Here is a 9,543-nt window from a genome sequence, read left to right as displayed (position 1 = left end):
CTGGGCGTGGGCCTTTGTGTTGCTAGTGCCTCTGTTTGAACACTGTTCCTCTGCTGCTTTGCCTGGAACACTCCCACTCATCCTTCAGGCCTCAGTGTAGAAGTCATGTCCTCTGGGAAGCCTTCTCTGACCCTCCAAAGTTCAACATCTGCCTGTGCTCCTTGATGAGGGACATGCACCATGCAACCCCCCGTCAAAGGGGGCCGGACTCTCAGCACTGTGATTTCTTTGTGTTCGGGAGGGAGTATGGGACCCAAGCAAGACCAATCAGACTTTTTCCTGGGATGGATCTGTGGAAACTGGGGTGAGAGCACCTCTTTTCTCCTTGACGATGCTAAGCTAGACCTCGTAAGTCTGGGGTTGCTGGAGTCCCTTTCTCAGCCACGATAACACATCTCCTCCTGTTGTCGACAAGTCCCGCCAGAAGAAGCAGACACACGGGCTGAGCAGCAGGGGCTATGTGTGCGGTCTTGGTCTTGAGAGAATCAGGTAGTAAAATGAGGTGGACTTTGGAATCAGACAGACGGGGGTTTGTCGTCCCCCAGTGGTGTGCTTTGGGACACACCTCTCTGGGGCTCCGCTTCCTCCAGTAAAATAAGAGTGATGCTGTTTACCTGTCTTAAAAAGGGTGTCAGGCAGGGAGGCCACCTGTGTCGGTGTTTGCTGGCCTGACAGCCTCCGCCCCACCCTCCCTGCTGCCTTCCTGCTGGCACAGCCGGACGGCACGGTTCCCACGAGGATGTTTGCTCTTTCTGCGGAACCACAACGCCATCGCAACACCTCTGCCCGCTTGTCTGCGGTGCTTCTTAGTGGCCCTGCAGGAGCTGGCACGTCAGCTTCTTCCTGCGTCCGGGCGCCCTCTGCACACAGGTGTCTTTCAGCTCACCCATGACCTGTTCCGGAGCCAAGATGAGCGGAGAAAGGGTTACTCTCTCTCCAGGCTGGGGAGTGCAGGAGGGCGCCTTGATGGAGAAATAAGTGGGTGTTTCCCTTGCCTAAATCTGGTCTCTGGTCCCTATTGCTCTCAGGATAAAGGCCAAAGTATTTTACATGGTTTATAAGGCCTTGCATGATTTACCCGTGACACGAGGCCGATCTTGCCAACCCCATCCTCTGCTGTCCCTCCTTCGCCTTCCGCTCTAGCCGCCCAGGACTGCCCTGCATGAGGCCTTCTCCCTCTCCAGCTCGGCGTGTGCTGTGGTTCACCTGGGCAGCTCTTCCTTGTCCTCAGGTCCTCCCCCAAGCAAAGCAGCCCTTTGTTGTTGAAAAGACAGGACTCAGAAGCTGTTTCCCGACTGGTCGTGAGGAGCCGGGCGCAGCCAGCAGTCGCCTCTGAATCAGCCCCAGGCCGCAGGTCAGGTGGAACCTGAGCTCCGTGAACAGGCTCCCTGACATGGGAGTCAGCCACAGGCTCACCTCTGCTGTCTGTGCCACCAGGTCATTTCCAGGGGACGTGACCTGGAGGCTGGATCCCGAGCTTGGAGGAATAGGGCTGCAGTTGGCACCAGCTGAAGCTTTAGGGCTGCACTGTCATTAGCTTTAGCCCCTTAACTTTTCCAGCCGACAATCAGGTTCCAGTGCCTCTTCCCAGAGCTGCACCCCAAATTACTGTCCAAATTCCAGAGCCTATTTAGACTATACCTGGGGGCGACATGGCAAGGAGGTCGTGCCTCCTCTAAGAACCCTCCCTGAGCCCTGGCTGCAGGCCCTTCCCTGGGGGCCCTCCATCAAGGACCCTTGTCATGCTTTACCGTCAGCCCTACTTTGGGGCTCGGCTTCCCCTCCAGCCAGCAGCTCTTCATCCATGTGCCTGGTCCTCGAACCAGGTGCGTCGTAGGTATGTGATTCAGTTGTTAGAAGGAAGTGAGTGCCTTTCTGTTTGGGAAAGAAAATAGGGGAAGAGAAGGGAAAAAAAAACAGAAAGAAAAACCCAGAGTTACTTCCTCCATTTAATGGCTTCTTTCTTTTTACCTCAAGCCCAGTATTTTTTGCAAAGTTGAACTCTGTCCAGAGGACGTGCTCAGACTTTAAAATCTAAGGGACCTCTTCTGGCTAAATTCAAGCTACTGGGCCATTTTCCTTATCATCCCTGGAATTTCTGTGGGCTGAATGTTGTCCCCAAAGGCAGGGAGCTGCTGTCTGTTCCTCCCTGTGCTTATTTGTGTCCAGCTGTGAGTGGGCAGACAGTGCATTCGTCATGGCAAGGGACCCATTCTGCATGCATGGGTGTGGGAGACAGAAACACACAGGTTGGGGTCTGTGGACAGAGGGATCAGCAGGGTCTGAGGGGGACAGACTCAGGGAGAAAGAGAAGACTGAGCAGACAGACATGAACAGGATGAAGAAGAAGCAAAGACACTAAGAGATTGAAAGTGACAGACACTGACAGACACAGTGTGCCTCGCGGGTGGCTGCTCCTGCAAGCACGTACAGGCGCACACACACCCGTGACTCAGGGCGCTGCTAAGAGTCCTGCCGATGACCGGGGGGGTGTGTAACCCTGTCCGGACCCACTTGCCCCTTGTCCTGAGTTCTCAGTCATGCCTGAAGGCTGTCCTGGACACTGAGCATCCTGGCCCAGGCCTGTGTGCGGTAATCAAATAACTGGAGGCTGCCTTTCATTCTCTAAACTGTCCTTCTTGTAAATCCCTGGTATTTATAGGCAATTATTGATCATGTCACCAACACAGAGGGAGATACACAGTGAACAGATCCATAAACAATAAGGCTGACTGCTCAAACAATTTGTTCCCATGACGTTTATTTTGGCAGGAAATAAAAGCCTGTTATTTCCATTATGCCCTATTTTAATTTTATTTATTGGTTTTAATGATTTTCTCCAGCTCTGGCCAATGGTGGAATTAGTGGGCCATGCAAGGCTGCACAGCAGGGGTGCAGGGAGACAGGAAGAGCGAGGTACAGGATCCTGAGGGCTCCGCCTCCCCAAGTTCCTGGGGTGTTTTCCAGAGTGAGACACCAGAGCCAGCCCGCCAGTCACTGCTCTGAGGCTCAGTTTTAACTAATGTGATCCTCAGCAGCCCAGTGAGGAATTGAGGGAAACGGAGGCACAGAGGGGTCAGGCAGCAAAGCTGATGAAAGTCGGAGGAGGAAAGGATCCAAGATGAACCCGCATTCCTCACCACTTTATTTTACTCCTCTGGACCAGTGCTTGGCAGTCTTCTGCAAACGACCAGAGAAAATATTTGGGGCTTTGTGGGCTGTATGGTTGCGGACAGGAGCACTCCACTCTGCAGCAGGACAGCAGCCAAGGACAGTGTGTAAATGAAGGAACATGATGTGTCCTAATAAAACTTTATTTATAAAAACAGGTGGCAGGCTGGATTTGGCCATGAGCTGTGGTTTGCTCTGGGTGCTGCCCCCTCTCAGCCCCCGTGCTCCCAGGAAACGAGCCCTGGTGCTCCCGTGCTGAGCCCCTGCCTGCTTGGGTTCGGCTCAGCCACAGTGCTGGAGAAGGAAGGCTTCTGTGGGATCCACGAGGCTTCCTAAGACCCTGGTGCTCCCCCCCTTGGCAGCCGGGGTGCCCTCCAGCGGATCCACTTGCCCCCACTTGCATAGTGCGGCTCAGCTGCCTGTCCTCTGTCCTGACTGGAGTTTCAGAGAAAATTTCCTTCTAGTTCACCTGACCTGATTGTCATGGAAGGTGCCTTCTCCGTGCCTGGCACTGGGGAGGCCCCCAGGAAATGGCAGCTCTAGTAGCTGTGTTGCACCTGCAGCTTTGCAGAGGCCTCATCTGGCCTGGGGATCACGAGTCTCTATAATCAGGGTGTTAAGCATGGGCGCTTTGGAGCCCCATCTGGGTTTCGCCATGGGACTGTGGATGCAGTCCTCTTGGCCTTGATTTTCTTAACTGTACATGGCCATCACCATCTCTAATTTAATAAAAATTCAGTAATTTAATAAAAGTACACCCAAAGCATAGCCTCTGGGACAGAGGAGTGCTCTGTAAGTGTCAGCTGTTAAGCAGACCTTGGCGCCCTCTCCCTTCGGGGTGACCCCTGGGGCCCCCCACCCTCCCTCCCAAGGAGGCAGAAATCCCCCCAGGGTGAGAGACGGACGTGCTCTGAAAGGGAATGCATTCCTCCAGGCCCTGACAGGGCCCAGGGGAAGGCGCAGACATGGTCTGGCCATGCGTACAGCCCCTTCCCTCCCCTCCAGCCTCTGGGCGTGGGTTGGTCTTAGGCTGCTGGAGAGCTGTGGGCACATCAGCCAGAGAAGCCAGCTCGTGCCACCACACTTTCTCTTTGCTGTGTCTGGCTGTGCATCAGCAGAGAGGGCTAATGGGTCAGGGCTGGGGATCTGGTTCTTTCCCTGAGCCACGGCAGGCCTACTGTTGGCCTGTCTGAACCACTTCAGCAGGTCAAGGATAAGGAAAGTTCACCGCAGACCAGTGGGACCAGCATCTTGGCCTCTTTGGTTGACCAACATGGCGCCTCCACGGTGAGGTCAGCAGGGCCTTGGAAGACTTGGGGACGTGAGTCTACCTAGGGAGGTGTGCGATCCAGAGATCTCTGAAGGGGCAATGATCTTAATAAAAATCACAGTAATGATTCTGGTAAGTTAAGACTACTAGTCTGCCAGTTTTGAGCCCTGCATCCTTTCTTTTCATCTTCTCAACAGTCTTGTGAGGTAGATTTCTTTTATTAACTGCATTTTACTGATGAGGAAACAGGGGCTTACAGAGATTAAGTGACTTGCTCAAGGTTGCACAAGTGGAGGGGCTTGAACAATATTACCGTCCGGTACTTTAGTGATGGCGATTCTGTGCAGTGGGGATGGTTGGAGCTGGGGCGTGGTGGACATGTCCTGGCCCCTGTCCAGCACCCGTTCCCCCTTCTTCTGGGGATGGCCCTGATTCCCCTTTGGGGGTCAGACTCCCTGCCATGCAGCCGGCCCCGTCCCTGGCTCCAGCTGTGGCCACGTGGCACGTCCTGTCTCTTGGTCACAGAGATGGGATCAGAGATGGGCCGGTGACCCAGGCTGAGGAGATCAGGGCCCTCCCAGGGCTTTTGATGGACTTTTCCAGAAAGAGGAGCTGCTTTTCTGCTGTAGTTGCTGACTGGAGATGACTTAGAACAGGAGGGGCTGCTGGGTATCTGCCACCAGTGGGGAGACCTCACCTGACAAGAAGGCGACATGGAGGGAAGGGTCCTGGAGAGAGTCAGAGCCCTGGGGATGCCGTTTGCTGGAGTCAGTTATCTCTGGACCTTTCCTTCATGTGTGCGACACAAGTCCCTCATCCGTCGGGCTGGTTTGGGTTTTGGTTTTTGTCACTTGGACCCAGAAGAGTATTTCCTGATACACGAGGGCTTTCCGTTTAAACCGTTACATCTGCAGGCAGGTGAGGCGACTTGCCCAAGTTAGCACAGCTGGAAAAAAGGCAGAGCTGGGATTCCGTCTCCAGATGTGCTCTGCCCACCGTGTCTACATCTACCTCCCCAGGCCCTGCCCTCGAGAAGCAAACCCAGCATTCCCACCCCTGTTTCCCAGAGCCCCCCAACACAGGGATGGGGACCAATCACAGCAGGCCTCTGCCCCTCTCTAGGGGATCTGTGCTGTGGAACCTCAGGCTGGTCAGGGGCTGCCACCCCCCACAGGCTGGCTGCTGCCCACCGGACGCGGCACCAGGCCTGCCGCCGTTACAGGCCGATCTTGTGTGCGGAGGAGCAGCAGCGCAGCCCGAGGATGTGCTGGCACACCATGGCTTCCAGGATCCCCTACCCCAGGAAATGCACCTTAGCTCTGCAGGCCCCCAGATACCTATTGGAATGGAGTTGCTGGCCTGTGTGTAGACATGGCGATGAGCTCAGAACGGGAGTGTAAACTGTAACCTTAAGACAGAACCCCAGGGGCGGGTGCCTCTCCTCAGGTAAGACCAGGCCGTGTAATATTGGCTGGCCTGGCATGGCCTTAGGTGGGCAGGGGCCAGCCAGAAGGATGGGGGCTGGCAGATGCATGAGAGCAGACAGACAGCTGGGCCAGCTGGAGAAAACAGCGGGCGAAGCCAAGCCTGCCCCCCGAGCTGTGCTTGGTGTGGGTGATGGCACCTCGCTGACCCCGCCTCCCAGCACCAGCTCCCACCCTCGCCGCCGCACAGAGCTGCCCCCCTTCTGCCCTCCCTCTCCCCCTGCTCTCAAGTTCTGCAGGTCCCAAATGCTGGCCTCCCCTGCCCTCTTGCCCTCCTGCTCTGCTAGCATTCCTTGGCAAGTGCAATCTTAGAGGAGTCTGTCCTGACTCCCTTTATCTGCCTCCTTTTAGCTGTCCCTTTCACTGTCATCTCCTTTATGGTGCTGTCCAGGCTGTGCTGACATGACTATCTGTGCAGGTGGTTTTTCGCCCTCTGGCTAGAACCATTTCTGTTTGGTGCTCATCGTATTGTCGTTTACCTGGCGTTCAGGAAGTACTCAGTTAATGCTCATCAAGTGAATCAACTGGAAGGATACTCCTGTGCCAGCTCTCTGCAGCCACGGACGTAGAATCAACCACATCACAGAGGCAGTACAGTGGCGTAGTGGGGAGCACAAGTTTTGCAGCCACACTGCCCAGGCATTTACTTAATCTCTCACTGACTTGGTTCCCCTTCTGCGAAATGGGAGCAATCACGCTGCCTACCTCATAGGGGTGATAGGAAGATTAAATGTATTATTGTGTAGAGAGCACTTGGCACAGAGCTTGGCACGTAATAGATGCTAATTTATGTGTTTTGTGATTATTATCCTAGATCCCTAGACAGAACTATAGGGATTAATAGGTGATTTTAGACTATCACTCCCATGTTACAGAAGAGAAAACTGAGGCTTAGGGAAAGGAAGGGACTGGCCTGACATTACACAGCTAGAGAGCCCCTCAAGAACATGTACTTTGTTGTCACTTTTCGTATCATTATTTTCAGAGAAAAATGAGAGTTCAGGTCTATAGAACATTCCTTCTTTCTCCATTCATTCTTCAAATATTTTTGTGGCCATGGTTGATGTTCAAATGTGTTTTTTGAATGAATAGATGAGTGAATGAACGAATGAATGAATGTCAAAGGGTCCCTGTGGTTAAGGAAAAAGGTCATCAAATCCCTGGCTTGCATGCCCAGCACCTCATCCTCACGCCCGTGGCAGACATAACCAGTCTATCGCGGCATACCTTTGCCCCGAGCCTGAACCCAGCCCAAGAATCCCCATCTCAGTCCACTATTGACTGGTCAGACCTGGCCCCTCCGATGAACTCTGTCTGCCTTTCTCAGTCTCGTCTCAGAAATCTCTGATCCCGGGGTCTCCTTCCTCCTTTCCTTTCACCCTTCTCTCTCAGGCTCTTTCGCTCCTTAGCTCCCACCCACCCTGCCTCCCTTTTCCCTTCTCTCAGTGATGTGGACCCAGAGGTACAGCCCTTTCCGTGCTGCTGGGAACATACCTGAGGGCTCAAGACTCCCACGTCCCAGCTTCGGTGGAGAGGGTGAGGTGGTCCAGCTGGTGCTTTGGGTCCCTGGCGCCACCGACCACCACCCTGGGCCAGCTGCTGAGAGGGTCAGGGCTCCTGGGCGGGCCCTCCAGGTGCAGCAGGCCCGCCGGAGGGACGGAGTGGCCCACGGGCGCTCCTCCGGGCCCTGCTCCGGCTCTGCCCCCCTTTGAGGAGGCCGGCCACGAACTGTCCCTGCCCTGTTAAACAGTCTCACCAGGAAGGAGGAAGTTCATCAAGGGCTCACTGCGAGGAAATGGATCTGAAGTCTTGCCTGGCCGAGGAGCCCCCCGGAGAGGCCTGGGCTGTCACTGTCTCTTCCTCACAGAGCTCTCCCGGCCTCCGCAGAGGCGGCTTGGGGTAGGGGTCTGTGCAACTTAATCAGGAAGGAAATATGGCAGTCGCTGCCTGGAAAAACAAAACAAGCACAGCATGATGCCGGCCCCAGTGCTAACCAGCCCGTGTGACAGCCTCCCCTTGCCTGGGGTGGGAGCAGGCCATGGAGTGAGGGAGGGTGCTGTCACTGCTCTGAGGCTCTGGGCCAGGGTGGGGGCTGCAGGGAGGAGGTGACCATGGACAGAAACAGACTGGGGCCGGGGTAGGGGTGGGGATGCAGAGAGGGAAGGGGTCCAGGGCACCTGCAAGACAGTGGACATGGATGGTGGGAAAGGGGGTAGGGGTGGGGATGCAGAGAGGGAAGGGGTCCAGGGCACCTGCAAGACAGTGGACATGGATGGTGGGAAAGGGGGTGGGGGTGGGGATACAGAGAGGGAAGGGGTCCAGGGCACCTGCAAGACAGTGGACATGGATGGTGGGAAAGAGGCCCCTTGATCAGGGAGCGGAAGTGGTCTGGGGAACAGATTCTGCATTTGGCTGGGACGCACAGAGTTGCAGGGAAAGCTGGAGGAGGGGTGGAACAGAGAAGGGCCAACATGTGGAATTTCAGTGCGACAGTCGCTGCAGTGTTTATTGCCTCTTTCTGTCCTTAGGACTCTGGGTACCTTTAGGGGACTCAGTGTCCCCCACTTCCGCTAAAGCTTTGCTGAATGAACGAATGCCAGCCTATTTCTGCACTGATGTGAAACAGCACTGGTCCAGGGGCCAGGAGCTGTGTTCCCCACTCTACCCCGAGCAGTTGTGTGACCCCAGGCCTTCCCATCCCCTCTCTGGGGCCCAGGCATCCTCACAACAGCCCTGGGGGGAAGGAAGGCCAGAGCGGCCTCCCGGACAGCTCCACACTTTGGGGAAGTTGACCGTCCTCATGGAATCATCCCCTCATTGTCCTTCTGTGGCCAAAGCCCTCACGGAGGCACCCATGGGAGCGAGCCTCTGAGGGGACATCCTCCCCAGCGTGTGCTCAGAGAGGAATCAGCAGGGCCTCGGCACTGTGCTGGCCCCCGGGGGCGCAGAGGCCGCCCTACTGCCCGCCTGCCGTGCAGGTGGAGAAACGGCTCTGGCTCGGGTGGGCCTGGACGTTTCCTGACCCTGCTGATGACCTGCTGGGTCCCCTTGGCAGCTGCCCTCCCCTTTTCAAGCCTTCATTTCCCTTTCTGCAAAGCGGGACGACCCCTGTGTCACGGGGTAGTTACAAGAATTTGTTTGGAGGGCCTGGCCCACAGGGGATGCTCGGTGAACTCCGACTGTGGTTATAATTGCTCCTTATTGGTGCAGTGTCGTCTGTGAGTCTGACTCTCCTGGTGGAAGGGACCAGGACTCCCCTCTAGACGACAGCGTTGGAAGCGTGGGGGAGCCAGTGTCGAGGCTGGACGCAGGTCTGGCAGGAGGTGTTGATGCCCAGTTGCTGGTGTTTGACAGCTGGCTCATTCCCGTGGGGAGCGCTGGTGCAGAGGCTGACCCAGGGGCCAGGAGGAGGCAGGACTGGCTTCTGTCCCTTCTGTTCCTGACAGAGTTGGGGCACCGGCTCTGTCGCCAGCCAGGGGCCTGCACTCAGGGGAGTAATTCTGACATGAGAGCTTCCTTCTCTTATTTAATTATAGTAAATAATACAGTCCCATCGTGGAAATTTTGGAAAACACCGAAGAGCGTAAAGGAAATAATATTTTCCCTCTTTCCCCCACG

The sequence above is a fragment of the Manis pentadactyla genome, chromosome 1 (genome assembly GCF_030020395.1).
Source record: "Manis pentadactyla isolate mManPen7 chromosome 1, mManPen7.hap1, whole genome shotgun sequence".
NCBI lineage: Eukaryota > Metazoa > Chordata > Mammalia > Pholidota > Manidae > Manis > Manis pentadactyla.
Note: the sequence above shows the minus strand (reverse complement) of the source record.